General features: G+C 59.6%; 1 long non-coding RNA gene across 1 annotated transcript; it reads left to right on the plus strand.

Moving 5' to 3' along the window:
• The first annotated feature begins 3196 nt into the window (after positions 1 to 3196).
• On the plus strand, positions 3197 to 10067 carry LOC141936758 (uncharacterized). Its single transcript, XR_012626789.1, has 2 exons — positions 3197 to 3315; positions 9517 to 10067. It is a non-coding gene; the product is annotated as an uncharacterized LOC141936758 (long non-coding RNA).
• The last annotated feature ends 9453 nt before the right edge of the window (positions 10068 to 19520 follow it).

The following is a 19520-nucleotide window of genomic DNA, read 5'->3' on the forward strand; positions in this document are numbered from 1 at the left end:
GGAGCAGTATTAGCAGATAAGGGAAGAGGTCAGCGCTGCAAAGCTAAATCCTTGACCTGTTATTTAAAAGGTCAGGCAGAGTTCAATAGACTACTCCAGGTCAATTCACTCAATTAAAATATTAAAAGTTCGAGGCAGGAGCACAGAGATGGAGGTTATTCCCCTCTCCTCCTCACAGAGGGAGAGAGATTAGGGATTATGTTGGGGGGTCCTGGTGGGCAAGGGGACACGCAACGAGAGGCAAGGAGCAGAGATTTATTCCCAAACTGGATGATTCTAAGACAAAATCTCTGGCCATATCCAATGTTACACAATCCAGCATTTATCAGAGGTTGCCCCAGACCCAGGAGCCCAGACTCTGCGGATGGTGTTGGGGATAAAAGAGGAGAATCCATGAAACCGCGTGTCCTCAGCCTTATGCTGCTGGGAGGCAGCTGCCACCTCCAGCCAACGGGTCCCACCACCAGCCCTCGGTATGGGAAGACCCCGCTCCCATCCCTGCTGTCGCTCAGCACCGTTGAAACAGAAACCTCATCTGGCCAGGGTCCCTGGTACCCTTTCTGGCTAAAAAAAGGCTGAGATTTGGGCTGGGATGGTGGAAAGTTGGTACAAAAGGTGATGGTGAGGTGCGGATAAGGATTCCCAGGAGCTACGGGTTCATGTTTCGTGCCTCTGTAGGTTTCTGAGCTTTTCTGCTGACGGTGGCCGGGACACTCGGCCACAGCACAGCCGGAGCTCACAAGAGGCGTTCGGGCTCCCGGTGCTGTACGTCACCCACTCACACCAACCTCAAAAGTGCTTCTCGTGCCCTCCCCACGCCCGCAGCCTCCTACAGCAACTCCAATTAATCTCTGTCATGGGGTAATCAAAAGGAGAGGGGACAGGGGCATATAGACCCGCCAGCAATTAATCTAACTCCATTTAATGGAAAGAAGGGAAGGGCAAGCTCTTGGGACAGAGGCATCACCTGGGGGGACCCCCGGACCCCTGCGGTGGCCAAGGCTGAGGGAACGATGAGGTGCTCCTGCCTCTGCAGACAGGAGTGGGGAACTATTTAGACCCCAGTGCCACTGTACTCAGAGGAGAGGATTATTCAGACCACAGAAATCGCACCTTTAAAATCACAACACACTCATCCATCTCTATCACAGGTGGGTCTCCTCCATTCGGAGCAGGGTCATGAGAACGTCACCCACACGCTGCCTGCGAAGCTCAAGGACCAAGCAGCAAAGCAGAGATGACATCCTCAAGAGTCGGCCTATCTTTCCATCAATATTTGAGGATAAGCTGTGATTCTTCTTCCTCCTGCCCCAATATTTGACCAGCTCCAAGCCTGGCTGGTAGGAACATGTGGTCTTCTCAGCAGCCAGGCTGTGGTCCCAGCAAAGCTGCCAGCTCCATCAGAAAAGCCAGCATGGCTGATGATTGAAAATTGGCCAGATCTCATCAGCTGGAGGAAAGAAAGCAGTGTCCTGCCTTGGCTGAAGTGATACCACCCAGGGTTTGTGTCCATGATGTTCCACAGGAGCCATCGCAGAGAAGCAAAGGCTTTGTCCGTAGTGGTTATACAAAGGTTTCTCCTCTCCAAGTGGGCCTTGAGCCAAGCGAGCACGCTTTATAAGAATAAATAAAAGCTTTCAGCAAAATTAGCAACAGAAGGAATAGATAAACACTAAGGAGATATTGACTTCTGTTGAGGTGAACGTCAAGATTTATTGACCTGGGGAGGTAAATATTGACCAAGGCAAAGCTAAGGTCAATAATTAACTCAAGGGATGATAAATCAACGCGCAATGAAACATGAACTCTGGGCGGGCGTTGTTACAGACATTTTGAACATCTCCATTGAGGAACCTCTTGACTTTCTGCAAGACTTTTGGTTAGGTAGCAGGACTTCAAACACATCGTGGATGTGCCTACGGACCTCCAGAAACCAGGAAGGAACAGTATTTTGATGAAACAAGTCCTAAATCTGAAGGTTCTACAGGTCTGGGCCTCAGAATTTGTTCAGTTTTGGAAGAAGAAAGCCACAGGTCTAGGGCGGATTTATACCAGTACTGATGTTGTTTGAATTTAGGGCGAAGCACCAATTTTATGACTATTTCCAGGCTTATGCAAGTCCAGATTTGGTCCTTCTTGCTCATGAACCCATCGAGACGAAGCTTTTCTTCTGAGTTGAGGCTGTGGTAGGAGCAGAAGGTGGCTGAGGACACCCAGCACGGCGGCATTTACCATCTGGTAGTTTCACACCAGCTCCTCAAACCAAAGGGGTCAGAGGGAGGGGAAGGCGCAGGCCTGCTCCCAGCTGAAGGAACACTGGGAGGTACCTCCGAAGGCAGATGCAGGCCCTCCAGCCTCTCTCCCCTGCACAGGGCAGCGAGGGCGAGTGGGGTCAAACACCCGTTCCTACGAATGTGCGAAGGGGGAGGGAGGAATGTGCTGGGGCAGCTCGGCCGGCCGTGTCCCTGCGGCTCCATCGCTTCCTCGCATCCCCGGGGTCTCCTGGCCACCCAACCCCATCCCTCCTCTCCAGCCGGCTTGACTCCTCCTGTCCCCAATGTCTGGGGACATGAGATGACCCTCTCGGTCCCCCCTGCACAGTAAAAGCGGGGCGCCCACAGCAGTTCTCGCCCTTCCCCACGGCCCTTCCCCTCTGCTATTTTTCATGCTTGGTTGAGTCCAGCACCTGGATCTGCTTTTCCCACAACAAGCCTCTGCAAGCAGCTGCCTCGTAAAAAATCTCTTTACTATTATTTTCTCCCCCTCAGCTCCGGGCAGTCCCGCCGGTGCCGTGGCTCACCGCAGCCCCGGAGCCGGCACCTCGAGCGGTCGCGGCACCGGCCTCGCAGCGCCATGTCCCGCCCTCTCCCACGGTTCTGCTGGCACAAGCACAGACCAAACTTGGCCGTAACGTGGCCGCGGCACACGCAGGTCCCCACCATCATTCCCTGGTGATTCCAGCAATAGGGAGGTGCCGCGTCCCCGGCTGGCGGCTCGGCTCCGACACCAAAGGAGAAGGCTGATGGCAGCGGGGCTGACGCTTGATGGAAAGCAGAGCAAGATCTCCGTTGTCAAGAGCTTTTCTCACTCTGGTTGCAGTGCCCTGCACCCTGGCTGACCTCGATGTATACAGGAATAAATTAGTTAAGATAGAAGAAACACCCTCGTTAAGCTCTTCAGCGTGAAACCGCAGCACGGGGGTTGTGGCGGGAGCGGGGAGCTCATGGACGGACACCGGTGGATGGTGGTACCCAGCACATCAACCCCCAGCCAACGATCCGGCGACAGGGGGATGGAGGAGACCCCCACCAGCAGGTAGAGAAGCCTGAATGAAACACTCAGTGCTGCTCCGCTCAACTTCCAGACACTTTTGCACTGGAAATCGCTAATTGAGGCTCGTTCTGGTGCTACATCTTTCTTAGCAGAGCCTGGTCCAGCAAAGCTGGGATGAGGGTGAGTTTTCCCAAGCCCAGGAGAGCCCAGGCAGCCCAGCCAGCCCTTGCCCGGCTCCCCACGCGTGCAGCCACGGCCCCGGGGAGCGCGGGGACGGGGCCGAGCAATCTGGCAGTAATTAGGCAGGGAAAGTCAAAACCCTGCTGGGTTGCTTCAGCCATCAATGTGTCACGGCTCAGAAGGGAGGTATTCCAAATGCCAAATTCAGATGTCATCAGCCATAACCTGATAAACACACAAGGGGCGAGAGGCCCATCGATGGCACCGGCGTCACCACCCCCGCCCTGCCTGCTCCCCGGTTTCTGTCGGAAAAAGAGGGAAAAGGGGGAAACGGGAACAGAGCGCTGGGGTACGGGAGCGCAGGTGGCACAGGGAACCCCCACAGACCCCACGCAGCGAGGGGCAGCCCGGACCCTCTCCCCTGAACTGCTCACAGATGTAAAAAGCTATTGAAAAGCTGAATTGCCGTTGATGATGGTGGGTATCGAGCGTTTAACCAGGGAAGCAGCCAGACACCCCAAACCCCGCCGAGCCACCGCCGGGGATGCCCGCGCCTGCCGGTGCTTCCCGGTGGGTTTCGTCTCCCCCCGGAGCTGCCGATGCCGGCGCTCATTGACAACGTTATTAGAAAGGCGAGGGTGAGGAATGGAAGTGGTTTGACCTTGGTGAGAGAAGCTTCGCTGTCATCCCTCCCCTTCCCCCCGCGCCGTAACGAGGGGCTTTGCAATCTGTCAGCGCTCCTGACGTGTGAGCGGAAAGCGCTTTTTATCCAAGTAATTAATTTAAAACCTATTAAATAATTTTAGAAAGATGCTCGTGGACATCTCGAGGTGCACAGCGTTGCAGGAGAGCTCCAGGAGACAACCTGGGGTACAAACACCCTCGAGATGCTCAACACAAGCCACCCATGAAGGCTGGGCAGGGCGGATCGCTCGGTCCCTAGAGCAGCTATAGTGCCTGGGGGGCGGGGGGGGGGGCAGGTGCCCGGAAAGCTCTGGCTTCCCATCTCAAACCCAAAAACAAACCCAGGGGCTGCTTTCACCTTGTGGAAGCCAAACGGGGGCATTTCAAACCCCCCCCCAGGCTCGTCCCTGCAGCGCTGGGGCTGGGTGAGGGGGTCTCCCCTCCGGACCGGGGGAGAGCGTGGAGGGTCTGCATTGTTTTTTCTGCGTTCATAAATCACTGCTCTTTGTGGCCCCTTCCCCATGCATTGCACAATTCAGGTTAGGTTATAAATAGGATCCTGGGCTCTTTCAGGTTGATAAAGGCCGAGGGGGGTGGAGCAGCAGGGAGGCGTCACGACTACATAACACTTTCATTGCCCTGTCAAAATAAAGAATACCGGCGCTGCCGACCCCTTTTTTTGCAGCATATATCAGCCAGACTCCTGACACCACATTTCAGGCCAAAATAGGGATTAAAAAAACCCCCACAACAACCCCTCCCCCAGTTTCCCAACGGGGCAGAGGCGCTGGTTGCCCAGCCCCACAGCTGGTAACCCAGTTGCTGCTGGACTTTGCTGGGGAGCTCAGCCTTGTGCCGGTCGTGCCCAGATCTTGCCCCCCCTCCAGGTTCACATGGTGGGGCATCGGGTTGGAGGTGCTGGAGCTGTGGGAGCAGAACCAGCCCGTGCTGGAGCTTCACCTCCGGGCAGTGGAAGGGGCAGAAGCCTGCGGGGAGGCTGCAGCTCCAGGGGGGATGAGATGGAGCTGCCGTCCCATGGGCAGCCACAGCATGAGCCCCATCGCTGCAGGAGGAGCCGAGGCTGGAAAGGATTAAAACGGAGCCCCCAGCCCCACTGGGGTCTCTCAGGGCGAGTTTTGCACGGGACAATGTACGGTGATGCTCACGCCCCACGCACGGAGCTTTTGGGAAGACCCAGACCCACAGTAACTTCGCCCGTATCGACCCCCCCCTCTGAAATATCGCACAGGTCCATCTCGCCTCTGTCACCCGAGCAGCCTGTCACGGGCTGTTAATGCACCAGACCACGCTCAGACCTCGTCACGATGTCCCAGGACGTGGGGACTTACCCACACCCCTCTGCAGACGCCCCAGGCCATCTCTTCCTGCAGAGAGGAGCAGGGCGGATGCTCCAGCCACAACCTGGCTCCCCCAGGGGGGGTCAGGGCCGAGCACCCCAAAGCCTCACGTGCTGCCAGCAGCGCTGACAGCAGCAGCACCCGCTGCAGGGCACAGGATCTGACCCATGAATGTGACAGAGGAGGTGCCCCGAGCTGGGGGGGTTGTGCTCCGTCCTTGGGTGACAATGATAATCAGAGAGATTTATATCAGTGAAAGGGCAGGGGGGAACGACCAGGAGATTAAGAAGGTGTGAGCAGGTGAGGTGGGTCTCGTCCCAACATCTCAGCAAAATAATATTAACAAAAAGAAGGGAGGTCTTTGCTTCTGGCTTGTTCTCATGGAAGGATGCCGGGTTGTGTTCCCTCCACACTCTTTGGCCGTTGCATCATTTAAGCTACAAAATTAGGGGCTGGGGAAAAAAAAAAAAAACAAAAAAAACCAAGAGATGCCTGAGATCAGCCCCAAGGAGCCCAGGCTTCCTGCTTGCCTCGAGAGGCACTTAAAAGAGACATGGGCGAGCGGCACTTCTGGAGAGGCCGGGCTGCGAGGGGGGCCCCGGCCAGGCAGGCAAAGCCCTGAGGGTCCCCGGGGCCGTGGTGGTCCCAGGCCAGGGCTCAGCCCCGGCGGCTGCGGGATCAGCACCCAGGCAGCACCCCCCTTCCCCTGGGAGCATCGCGGCGGAGCCGGGAGAAGTGCCATCACTGCGGCAGCCGCGTCCTCGCCCAGCCCCGGACCCCCGGTCCCAGCTCCAATGAGCCCCTTTATGAGGGCAGGGAGGTTTATCCCCAGCGAACCCCCGGCCGAGCCCAGGGACAAATCTGACACAGATCTGCCTTTAACAGCTCCAGTGATAAAAATGCCAGTTTATTGGAAACACATGGAGTATTTATAGGGGACATCAAAGCGGGAAGGAGGTTTACATAGCAACAGGCCAGATTAAGCAGAAGGCATCTGCTTTTTCGGCAGCCATGGGGCTCTCGGGAGGCACAATAAATTGGCGGCACACTGGCCCTTTCATTCCCTCCTTTGGGGAAAGCAAAGGTTGGCAAAACAAAATATAACCACATGCCCGGCCATGTAAAACATGACAGGAATGGGAGCGTCGGGTTACCGGCTGCGCGGCTGCACCCCGACACTCACACGGGGCTTGGAGGGGAAGCGGGGGGGGGATAAATGTCCAGGATTTGGTATCGCCGCCCCAAACGGCGCCTCGGCTCCGGTTCAGCTTTGTTCGCCCCTCGCTCCCTCCATCCCCGGGCTGGGACAACACCCGGCATCTCCCACCGCGGCTGCTCCTGCACGGGGATGCTGATGGAGACTCTGCCACCCTCGAGCTGCCAGGCACAGGATTTACCCCAAAATGCAGTTTGTGTTGAAAAAAAAACCTTTGCCCTGCCCAAAGTGCACCTTACGGAGCTGTTTCTGGGTCAGTTTGATCCTTGGGGCTCACGTGGGATGAGAAGCAGCACCCAGGCAGGGGGGTGAGGTGGCTTCTCGCTGGCGAGCAGCAGCGTCTGCCGAACACAGGCAGAGCCCCAGCCCAGCTCTCCTGCTCCCCTCGCAGCTCCCTTCCTCAGTTTCTCACCGACGAAGCAGGTCCCCGACACACCCGGCACCTACAGGTCAGGAGAACCGGGAAGCGTCGCTCCGGGGATGCTCCGAGGGCCGCGCGCTCTGACGCTGCGCAGGACTGGACAGTGCCAGGTCTCATCCTGCCCAGAGGAGACCGCGCCGCCGTGAAAAGGCACCGGGTGGTCCTGGGCGCATCGTGCTGGGGCAGGTTTTCTTTCAGCTCGACAGCCTGAACCCGGCTGGCCGAGGGCTAACCCCCCAGCAACGCCAGGTTCCCATGCTGCAGTGCCTTGTGTTAATTAACCTTCCAAACACTCCCCTAATATTTTGCCAAATCTAATAAGGCAGCGCTGGCCGAGGAGCTGCGGGGGGGAGCAGAAATGCCTGGGGTCCAGGGGGGTTCCCTGTGGCTCCAGCTGCCGTTCACAGCTTTCTGCTGCCCCCCCATTCCCTCCCCGCACGCGTGATGCTGGGGCTCATCATCCTCACTCCTGTGACGAGCTGCCGACCTCAGCCCGCACAGCCCTCCCTGCCAGCAGGTGCTCTCCCCGCATCACCCCAAGCTCAAAAAAAAAACTGGAAAAAGGGACAGACTCTGTTTTCCATCCAGGAAAGACTCTGTTTCCTCCGGAGCAGCAGCATCGTACCCATCTGCGGGTGTTTTGGGGCAGAAAGAGAGAACAAGAGCAAAACCGCATCCTCCTGCTGTAGCCAGGATACGGGCGGCAGAGACTGACCCCCTCGGAAAGGGTTAACTCCCCCAGCGTGAGCTGGACACTGGGTGTTCCCAGTCCTACAGGGGCCTGGGGAAAGATGATAAATAGCTGGGGACGTCCTCTCCCCTCTGCTAACACCACCGGAGCCCAGCTGGGGAGCGGCGTTACCCACCTCCTATCCATCATTTTCAGCTGGCCTTGTCACATCGTGTAAATCACCCACCCGGCCCCAGCCCCGTCCCTCCTGCGCGTCCCTTCCCCGCGCTCGGGCCGTCCCACCCTTCCCGGCCGCGCAGTGATGCTCCGGGCGGGTGCGGGTCCCATCGCTGCGTTCTCCTCTTTCTATTTATTGCCTGCGTGATCAGATAACTCGACATTTATTTCCATAGCCAGGGACGTAGCTCCTCTTCCAGCTCCCCACGCTTGGCCGCCCCGGGGCAGTTATTAGGTTTCCTCTGGCCCCTGTTTCTCCCCAGACTCCAAAAGCAGGAGACCCTGGCGTGGCTGGGTTAAACACCTTGGATGTGGGGGAATTTCTGGTCTTTTCTTGGCCCCAGGAGCTGCTTTTCCCCCGGCCGGGGATCATGTGGAGCCACTGGAAAACTCCTCGTGAGCAGCAGCAGCTGCGTTTGGTGGGGAGGGACCCGGCATGAGGAAGAGGATGGGTGCGTGAGCGTGGCTGCGCATGCTGGTGATGCCAGGAGGTACCCAGACAGCTGCTCAAGAAAGAATTCTTTATAAATACAGGGAAATACCTGCAAACGACACAGTCATTTTCCCTGCCACAAGCATTTAAAAAAATCAATTACGTCGTTCATGGTCACCACCAGCCAGTGGGACCTTCAGTGCTGGGCTCAGGCTCCTTTCCAGGCTTTTCTTCGCAGCCCCGATGACCAGGCTCTTCCTCAGCCCCCTTCCAGTCACCCGTGACCTGACGGGTCTCCCCAGATCAGGGTTTCAAGAGACAACCTGAATATCAGGGAAATCCTGGGCATCTCCACTCCCGCACAGAGACAGCGGTGACCACCACGGTGCCGCATCGCCCTTACCTGGACCTGAGCGCCCGGTTAAGAGCCGGTTTTATGGAGATTTGGGAAGGCTGAGGGCAACGGCAACAACCGAGACGGGCTGGAAATAAACCCGGGTGGCAGCAGGGACACTGGCTGGGGACGGGGACACGGACCCTGGATGTGGTGGCCTTTACCCGCCGGGCAATTCCTTATTGTCCCGGCTCCCGCTGCCTTGTAAAGGGGCTGATGGATAATGCTCATCATGAAGGCGAGAGAGCGATGCCGTCACCTCGCCTTCCTCCGCGTGCTGCGATCCATCTTCTTTATAGCAAGTATCCGGAGCCAGCACCATCTGCGGCACCAGAAATACAATTACCAGGGAGGGGGGGGAACCCCTTTCCTTCCAAATTTCATAGAGGCCTCGCAAAGCAACCCTAAATTACTCCTCGCACACCAGGGACCTCATGCGGCACCGTTTCTCTTTAGGTATAATTACAGCCAGGGAATTAGCAAGTCTGATTTTCTCCCCCCTCTTCTGTGCCGTCCCCGGCGCTTCCCCCCTCCAAAAAAAAAAAAAAAAGGGAGAAATTGAAATTGATCTCCGGCTCGGGTGCTGGCCAGCTGTAATTTAATCAGAAAAGCCTCTCTCTTGGCATTTATTTATTTTTTTTAACCCCAAGGTCCTAAATTGAAAAGGACAGTGGCGGGGTGGGAAGCGGAGCAGCCGGAGCCTCGGCCGCGGTTTCGGGGAGCGGCGGCGGCTGCCGAAGCATCTCGCCAGCGCCTGCACGTGGAGACTCGCTTTGGCATTGCCAATGGGCAACCGGCAGCGCTGAGGAGCCGTGCCCAGCCGCACACGGGGCTGGTTTGACGACCAGGCCCCCAGGGCCTAATCCTGCACACTGCTCCCCACGGACACCCTCGATCCAGCAGCTCTTCCCTGGTTCGGGCTCGGGGCTGTTGGTTGTGTTGGCCTCAAGCTGGACGCCAAAAAAAAAAAAGCAAATGGCAGAACTGTCATGCAAAAGCCTCTGTAAAGCCATGTAAAATCCCTCTGACCTGATGCTGCTGTTACAGGAGCAGAAATGAGAAAGAAATCACTTCTAACAAACGCGGCCAAGTCCTTAATTGCCTTCTCAGGCAGCGAAGCCAGGCTGCTCCCGGCCTGGATCCCCCTCTGCCTGCGCCGGGTTGGTGAAACTCTGTGTTCAATAAAGGAACAACTTCCAGATTTCCATTTTATTTGGTATTTTTTTTCCTGCCGAAGAGAACTTGTCCTTGCAACCCCGGTTAGCCTGCGTGCCATAGCACTGCCTGCTCGCTTCGGACCGGGACACGGGAGACAACATCCCCGCCAGAGCGCCCGCCCCAGCCTGGGATGGGGCAGTTTATGGTCTTAACCGGCATTCGAGGTAAATCCCAGTGAAATCCCCTGGTTTCTAGCACGTGCTGGAGCGGGCAGACGTGCTGCTTCCCCACAACGTGGGTCACCTCCGGGGGTGTCCTGGCACGGTACCAGGCAGGCACAAGACAAGGGGTTATTGTCCCTGCTGCCCCGAGCCCCGCGGGCAGCAGCTCCCCGAGGTGCTCAGCGGAGTGTGACAGATGCTTTGTCCTCGCTGGTGGCGGGGGGTGACATTCCTCGGCACGGCGGGACCCCCTGCGGGAGGCAAACCCCCCTCTGCAGTGCTGTGGGTACGGAAAAGGGATGCGGCGAAGGCGGGTGGTTCGGTCTCTACAACTTTCACCCTCTCCAACTCCCTGACAGGAGGGTGCAGAGAGGGGGGAGGAGCCTCTTGAGCCAAGGACCCAGCGCCAGGCCAAGAGGGAATGGCCTCAAGCTGCGCCAGGGCAGGGTCAGACTGGCTCTTAGGAAGGATTTCTGTCCAGAAGGGGCTGTTGGGCGTTGGAATGGGCTGCCCAGGGCAGGGGGGGAGTCCCCATCCCTGGAGGGGTTGAAGAGTCGGGTTGAGCCAGCGCTGAGGGATCTGGTGGAGTTGGGAACGGTCAGGGTGAGGTTCATGGTGGGGCTGGAGGAGCTTCAAGGGCTTTTCCAACCTCGATGGTTCTGGGATTCTGTGGTCTCCACCACGCGGCCGATGGGAAAGGCAGAGGATGGGATTTTACACCCTAGTATAGAAACCCTCCATGCAAACCCTGCTGCTGCCCCCCCAAACTCCTGCTTGGCCCAGGTTTTGCTGCCTGTGCGGGAACCGCAGCGGTAACACCCGCCCGCCGGCACAACCGCCCTCGTGCAGCCGCGGCGATGTAAATCATGGCTTGACCCCAGGTTTGCACCGGCTGCCGGCCCTCTGCGAAGGGGTGGCTTTGTCATCTCATACGGTGACACCCGCCACTGATTTACGACCGGGTTGAGAGCGGGGCTGTGACACACCAGACACCTCTCAGGCCCCCGGCAGCACGCGGGGCCCTTTCCCTGCCGCTCCGTTCCTTCCCCGGGCATCGCCCCAGCGCAGCAGCAGCGGGGCTGGATGTGGCCCCGCAGTGAAGCGTGTTCCCATGTCCCCACAGCCCTCTCCCGGGCAGGAGCCGCACTCGGCCGTGACCCGGCCCTGACCGCGGCAAGGAGAGCCAGGGTTAGGAGAGCCCATCCCCGGGTTTAAATCAACGCCCTCCACTTCCCTTCCATGCTGAGTTATTGCGCCCTGGTTTTGTGATGGAGATGACCAGGCAGTGAGGGATGAGTGACCTGGGCCAGACCACCAGGCTCGGCGCTCCCAGCCGCACCCTGGACAAGGGGTGAGAGATCAGGGCTGGCCTCCAGCCCCTTCCTGCCCCCCTCCCGCCACCTGGATGCTCCTGAGCATCAGCTGTGATTTAATGGGGGTGTTCACCAGGAGAGCGGGTGATGCTCTGGCGCCGGAGGTGCCACTCTCAGCAGCGCGTCCCCGCAGCCAAGCAGCCGGCTCCGGTGCTCTGGGCAGGGCTGTCCTTCTCCCCGCGACCATTTCCACGTGTCAGCTGGGTTATTTATCTCCAAGCTGCGCTTCCCTCCCTCCCTCCCTCTGTCCAGGATGTCCTTAAGGAACAGGTTCCCCAGCAGTGAGGCTCAGGTATGTACAAGGAAGCCTGAGAGGATGCTGTCACATCTGGGAGGATGCCACCACATCTGGAAAGATGCTGTGAGATCTGGGAGGGTGCCGTCACATCTGGGACGATGCTATGACATCTGGGAGGATGCTGTGACATCTGGGAGGATGCCATCACATCTGGGAGGATGCTGTGATGTCTGGGAGGATGCCACGATTGCTGGGAGGATGCCATGACGTCTATGTACAAACTTCTTGAATAAATAAATGACAAGAATAAAAAAATATAAGACCTAAACCCAGCCTGCCCGCTGCCTTCTAAGAAGTGACAGGAGCCCTCCCGGCCGGGCGCAGCCTCCTCCCGCGGCCTCCGGCAGCCCCTTGTGGCAACCGGCGGCTTTGCAAAGCCCGACCAGCACCAAAAACCTTGGCAAGAAATGTCCCCTGTCCCCTCCGCGGCCTGGCCACCCCAACGGGACTGCACAGTGCTGGGGGGAACCCCCCGTCCCCACCGATGGCACCAGCAAACGGGCGAGGACGGGACCACGGCACCCCAGAACTCGTCCTTACACAACCGGCTTGGAGCTCCCCGGATAACTCCATAAACCCCAAATCTGCTCCCGGCCCTTCCCCGAGCAAAGGCAGCGCAGGAGGGTGGTTGTGGGGTGTCACACCGGGGGTCACCGTGCTGGCCACGGCATCCCGCCGGTGCAGAGGGCTCAGCCCCGAAGCGAGGGGCAAGGGGTGGGTCTTGATGCCACAATAGAGGATCTGGCACTGTGGAGGTTCCCCACGGCCTTCGCCGACCTTCCCAGGCCTCCGCCTGGGGCTGGCAGCCCGACTACGCGCGGTGCCGGAGGGCTCGGGGCCGGTTCTGGCCCCTGGCAGGGATGGACATGGCCGGGGTGACACCAGGGTTTGGGAGGGTGCTGCAAGGCGCAGAGCCTGGCTCCGGCTCCGCAGCGTTCGGTGTCGGGATCCTCGTGTTCAGCATCGGGATCCTCGTGTTCAGCATCGAGATCCTCGTGTTCAGCATCGGGATCTTCATGTTCACCATCGGGATCTTCATGTTTACCATCGGGATCCTCGTGTTCAGCATCGGGATCTTCATGTTCACCATCGGGATCCTCGTGTTCACCATCGGGATCCTCGTGTTCAGCATCGGGATCTTCATGTTCAGCATCGGGATCCTCGTGTTCACCATCGGGATCCTCATGTTCAGCATCGGGATCCTCGTGTTCACCATCGGGATCTTCATGTTCAGCATCGGGATCCTCGTGTTCACCATCGGGATCCTCGTGTTCAGCATCGGGATCCTCGTGTTCACCATCGGGATCTTCGTGTGCAGCATCGGGATCCTGATGTTCGGAGTCAGGATCCTCAGCTCGCGCTTCCCGGCAGGATGCGCCCAGCACAGAGGGAACAGCTGGGATCCTTCATCTGCTCCGTATTTTCGTGTTCAAGGCTCCAAGCGAAGTGACCTTTGGGACTCTGCCTTTAAATGGAGAACGTGGCCTCCCACGATCTGCTTCAGGACCAAACTCGTGCTTTTTTGCCATGAAAACAGCTGAGCCAGGGTCTAAAAGTGCCCTTTCCCAGATCCCACAGGCCAGCTGGCCGCTGTACCTCTGAAAACATGTAAAAACCAACCAACCACAAAAAAAGCCAGGCTTTAAAGATGAAGATAAGAGAGCAGCCAGGTTTCACGTGAAATTCAGGAAACCAGTTTTCGCAGCTCCTTGGCTAAAGCTGCCCCAAGCTCACCAGCGCCCTGAGGGCTTTGGCATCGTGATGCCCAGGGGGGGACACGGGCAGGAGGCTCCAAGGCCCCTCTCGAGGGGGGATTGCGGAGACGGTTTAATGCACCTGCACCGCTATGGGTACCTGCACCTTTGGCCGAAGCAGCAGTTCCCCAGGTTTATCCGATCCGCAGATTCACTGCACATAAAAGGAGCTGGACGGGAGGTTTGGGGGTTTTAGCTGCACTGATGGGGGCTGCTCAGGCAGCAGAATCTTACTGAGGTGGGACAGGTATAAAAATACAGCCCAGAACTCCCCGCAGCTCCTCAGCTAAAGGTGCTAAATCCTGATCCTGCCCAGGATGGATGGAGCCATTTTAAGCAACAGTTTAAATTAAGATGTCTTGGCCAGCTGAGCCCACATCAGTGTGCAGGTTGCCACAGCTTTGGTGCCCAAAGGCCACCTCAGACCCAGAGCAGAAACCTCTTTCTTGCTGCAAAGGGTGGGGGTGGTTTTCCACTGTCTCTTGCAAAGTTTTCCTTCCTGACTGGAGCCGTGATGCTCCCCAGCTGAAGAGGGACCCGCGGGGAAGGTCTGAGCAGCCCCAGGTAAGGTCGGGGTACGGTGAGATCATCCCCCATCCCTGAAGCCTGCTTTGGGGTGTCTAAGAGGGGTGGGTGACTTTAACAGAATTGTGAAGGTTTCTTCCTTTCACAGCACCGATCACTTAATGGTTGGCTTCTACTTAAGAAGAAAAACGGTTTAATTTCTGCAGCCAGGCTGCAGCTGGTCTGTCGCTGCCCCAGAGCTCCCGTAGCGGGGCTGCGGGTTGCCCTGTGCTACGCGGTTTAAGGGGTTCCGTGGGGAGCCAGGAGCTGCTCCAGCCTCCGCTCTCCTGCTGCCTCGTCGTAAGGAGCCGGGTTTACCCCTTCTCTCTGTGCGCTGCTCTGGTTCTGCTGCCAGGAAAGGTCTTTGCAGCTGCTTTGATGCACACCGGTTAAGCGGGGAGGGCACCGACGCCGGGCATGGGGAGGGGTGGAGATGTGTCCTTCCCGCTGGCGCTTGGTGCGACAGCCCCGCTGAGCTCAGTGTCCCACGCGACATTCCTCCTGCCCAAAGCGTTCCCAGTCTCCCCACCTCGTGGCCTAGACCGTGGGACATTTATCCACCTTCCAAACTCCCAAGATGTGCCCCCGTTTTTCCCCGCTCTGCTCCGGGGACGGCGCTGTGGGGAGCTGCTCCCCACCTGGGGTTTCGCAGCGTCCAAGCCCCCAGTGCAAACGTTTGCACGGGGCAGAGGATGGAAACGGGACCCAGGGGCTGTGCCGGTGGCTGGGAGCCGGCCGAGGCTTCCCGGCAGGATTAGGGATGCCGGAGCCCACGCGGTTCCCACGCCCGCTCTGTGTCTGCACAAGGGGGAGTGAACAGTCCAAAGTGCCCCCTCGTCCCCCCGGGAGAGGGTCCTGGCCCCAGGCAGGGCTCAGCGCCAAGCTGGGCTCGCTCGCTCCCCCCGCTCGGGCCGGATGACAGATGCCTGCAGTGGAGGAGAACACGCTGCAGCCCCTGCTTCCAGCCTGGATGTTTCCAACCCAGAGCTGCACTATGAGGAGGAGGAGGAGGAGTTGGAGCCCTCAGACACCAGCAGCATCTTCTCCGAGGACTCCATCTGCCCTTGCCATGAGCTCTCCCCGGGGTCGGGGGTTCCAGGGACCTCAGCCTCTACCAGTGCTGCGCCAGGAACAATGGAGAAGACAGCGGCCAAGGAGGTGAAGAGCGAGGAGAAAAAGAGGCAGAGGAGCTAAGGGAGAGGTGTCAGGGCGGGGGTGAGGTCCCAGCTGTCACCTTGGACCTGCTCACTTTTCTGGCAGGGGGGTGATTGCCCTCCCCGGTGGGATGGTGATGCCCAAGGGTGGAGGATTCTGTGGATGTACCCAGCTGAGATGCCCCAGCCCCTGTGGTCCGTGGCCCCGTGGCCACACTGGCCCAGCTGTGGCCGTACTGGGCTCCGATGGGCCGTGACCCTGCCCTGGGCTGGGCTCTGGCTCTGCCAGGGAGCAGGTCTGTGGCAGAAGCATCTCTTTTCTTTTTTCCCTTTTTTTTTTTTTTTCCCCTCTTTGATCTTCCTGAGATCTTGATATTGCAGCACACGGTGGAATGGGGCTGTGCAAATTCAAATGGAAGTGGTTGCCATGTTAACAGGATTGATTTAATGAATAAAGCTCAGGGCTGCTTGTTGGGCTGGCAGGAACACTTCCCCCTCGTCCACCCCGTCACCCCCTCGGTGACATTAACCTCCCCACAGACCAAGGCTCAGCGTGGGGAAACATCTCTGGGAGATGGGTGCCAGGCACAGGCTGGAAACCAAACCTGGGGTGCTCGTGGACACCCCTCCGGAGCGACGACGGTCAGAGAGGCAGCAGCTTTTGTGCCCCAGCATCACCCAGTGGTCCCTGTCCCCAAACCAGCCTGCACCCACATGGAGTCCCGGGACCCCTCACTGCACCCGTGCAGCCCCCCAGGACCTGCTCCCCCAGGCAGCCGTGCAGCTGCTTTCGTGGGTGCTGGCGCACACTGGATGTGCTGCAGCGAGCTTGTGCTCCCCATATTTCAAGCTCCTCTTAAATCCGGCTCCATCCCGGGGTGTAGGCAGGTGAAAAGGGGGTGCTGGCCACCCTGAGCAGCCGCGCTGGCTCCAGCACCCGGGGTTTGACCCCCAGGGAGAGCGACTGGCAGCGAGAGCCGCCCCAAGCTCTAGTTATCAGGGTAATAAATAACCCTTGGCCAGGCACGGAGCCCCCTCCCTTCGCCGCCCCCTTCTTTAGGGGCACAAAAGTCCCTCTCCCCACGTCCAGGCTCCAGCTCTGCCTTTCGGGGGGCAGCGGGAGGTTTGGGCCGAGCCACGGGCAGGCAGGGAAGGGGATGCTCATCGGGAAGGAGCTGCCACGTCCCCGTCTGTTCCCCTCCAGCCCTTGGCTCGCGTCGGGCTCCCCAGCACGTGGCTGCCCTCCTTCGCCAGCTCCCGGCGGCGGCTCACAGATGAGTCGGGGGCGGCCGGCACATGGAGCAGCCATCGGCTCCCGCCGCGCGGGGGGAAGGGACAGCCGGGCTCCCGCCGGCCCCTCGTCCCCCTCCACACTCCGCTGCTGCGGGGACGGCTTGGTAGAACCCCGAGGAGTGGCTGGATGTGGCCGTGGCGGGGGGTCTGAGCGTGGTCCAGGGGCTGCCCGCACCCTTTTGCGGGATGAAGTCCCAGCGCGCGGCAACGAGCGCCCAAACGATGACGGAAAGTCTCACTTCGGCTTCGAGGGGGTGGCGGGAGGTTGCGCCACCGCGGGCAGGGCCGCGAGTCGCGGTGCTGCCGGCGTGCCGGTGCTCAGCCCAGCGCCGAGGCGGGCGCCCAGCCCCGCTGATTCACCCCGGCTGCCCCAGCCGGGGGCTGAGAGAGCCAGGGGGGGGGTTGGTGCATTCATTAACGTACCCACGGTCAGTCCCAGCCCCGGATGAATTTGCTTTCCCACAGCGGCAGTGCCAGGGGCGCAGCCCAGCCCCCGGTCCCACCCATCCCTGCCCTTCGAGTCGCCCAGGATTAGGACTTAGTAACTTTTAGGAGTTTTTAAGCAAGTTTTATCCCCCTCAGTGATGATTCTGGTTTAAAAAATGAGGCTGCCCCATTCGGGAGATGAAAGCGCGGGGACCGAGGCAGCCCTCGCCGGAGAGCCGGCACGCTCGACTGCCCAGGGAAGCTCCTGCCTGCAGCTGTAAAAGCGAGGTGCTGGTGCCCGCTGTGGGCCTGCGCCCGTGGAAGGCAGCGGGGACACAGGAACCATCCAGGAATAACCCCAGGAGGGGCCGATCGCCGGTCAGATCACCGAGACCCGCGCGCCAGAGCAAAGATGGTCACGGCGATAACGCGTCTGCAGGCACCAGCTTCCTCCCGGGCGGCTCCTATCAGATGGAAACTGCCCGTTTCCCCCGCGCCGGCTCAGCAAAGGCCCCGGCCCCAGTGCGGGCAAGGTCACGCATGAAGGTCGCTCATGTTTTATCCTGGTTTTGTGTTTTTGTTTGTTTAAACTTCCTAGATCATGGGCGATAGCGGGGAAGAGGCGGCTGGCAAGACTCAAAGCTTCGCAGCCACACTCGCCCAGCCTGGAGAGACTCCGGGTGCAAGTTGGGTTCATGATGCAATCGGGGTCGGTGATGCAACGGGGAATAGAGAGGTAAATCCGGCCCCGTGGCTTTGTTAGGAAAGAGGCTGCAATGCCAGTCTGAGAGCTGCCGGCGGCCTCTGCCCACGGGCGCGGGTCACCAGGCCGGGGCAAGCAGCTGGGAGAGGCAGGGATGGGGCTGGGAAAGGTGCTGGAGGGAGAGGAGGGACAGGAGGAGCGTGAAGCTGCTCAGAGTGGGGTGGACCAACGAGCAACCCCAGAAAGGAAAAAGGGGAAGCGGCGCTTCCGCAGCCCCGGCAGCCCCACGTGTCCTGGGGGAGCGGGAAGGGCCCAGCCTCCCCCCGTGGGAACGGCCCCACTGCTGGCGTCCCAGTGCCTGCTGCAGCAGCATCCCCAGGACTGCGGTGGGGGACAGAGGGGACGTGCCGTGGTGCTGCGACATCCCCAAGGCCGTGGTGGGGGACGGAGGGGACATGCCGTGGTGCTGCAGCATCCCCAGGGCCGCGGTGGGGGATGGAGGGGACGTGCCGTGGTGCAGCAGCATCCCCAGGGCCGCGGTGGGGGACGGAGGGGACATGCCAGCAGCAGGCACCGAGCAAACCCCTTGGCCCAGCCCTGCTCCGTGCCCACAGCCAGGCAGAGCATCCCTGACAGGGTGACCATTTGGCAGCACCCTCTGGCACTGCGTTACACCCCGGGGGACAAAACCTCCCCTGGCCTCCAGCGCAGCACCCCGGAAGTGTTGTGGCCAGCACCGAATAACCGGGGAGACCCTTGGCTCCGCTGTGGTGTTCCCATGCCCGTGAGGGAGCGATGCGGGAGCAGGAGCGATGGCCAAGCTTGTCAAGGTCATTCCCACAGCGTCTCTCCGCGCCATTCCCACCCCCAGCACCACCAAAGCGACCGGCTGCGTTTCTGCCAAAGGCCTTCAGGTGTTCGGGGAAGGAGACGCGACGGCCGGGCCCCCACCAAGGGCTTGGGTTTGCCTTGAAAAACCAGGAAACCAAGTGGGAAAGTGCCCAGTGAAGGACAGGAACGGGCGAAGGGAGAGCAACCAGGATGGAGCTGGGGCCCGGTGCGCAGGAGGAAGGGAGCCTGGCCGTGGATGTGTGCTCAGCAATAGGAAATGCTTTATTAGCTGGGAGTGGTGGAGAGAAGCCAGGCAGGAAGAGGCAGTAATAAGAAACATTTTTTTGAATTCTCCCACATCCAGACCACAGAGCACTTGCCAAGCGGCTGCGTTCGGACAACGGGGCCGCCGAGCCGAGCCTCCGGGACGGGGACAGAGACATTCCCCCACCGGGCCGGGCGGCGGGAGGGGAACAGACCCATGAAGCTCCTCCAAGCCGGGGCGCACGGCACGGAGCGGAGCTGCCCCGGCTGAGCTCGGCACCACGGCCGGGAGAGCCTCAGCGGGGCCGGGCAGCGCCGCGGGAGCCTGCGGGACACGGATGCTGTAGGTGAGTGGGGGAGCACCGTGGGGTCCAGGACTGCGCCGGGTCAGCAATTCCCTCCTGATTTACCCCCGTGCAGATGAAATCAGGATTTGGCCCCATTTCCTTCGCGTGCAGTGGGACGCCGGGTTGACGTCAGGGTTAGCGGAGGCTGGAATCAGGGTTCTGGCGGAGCCGGGAGCGTAAATCTGGATTTACACCAGTGCAGTAGTAGCAGGATTTGTCCCCAGGTCCTTGTTAAAGAGCTGAAATAATACGAGGCTGCTACTGAAAA

This window comes from Strix uralensis, chromosome 33 (genome assembly GCF_047716275.1).
Source record: "Strix uralensis isolate ZFMK-TIS-50842 chromosome 33, bStrUra1, whole genome shotgun sequence".
NCBI classification, from domain to species: domain Eukaryota; kingdom Metazoa; phylum Chordata; class Aves; order Strigiformes; family Strigidae; genus Strix; species Strix uralensis.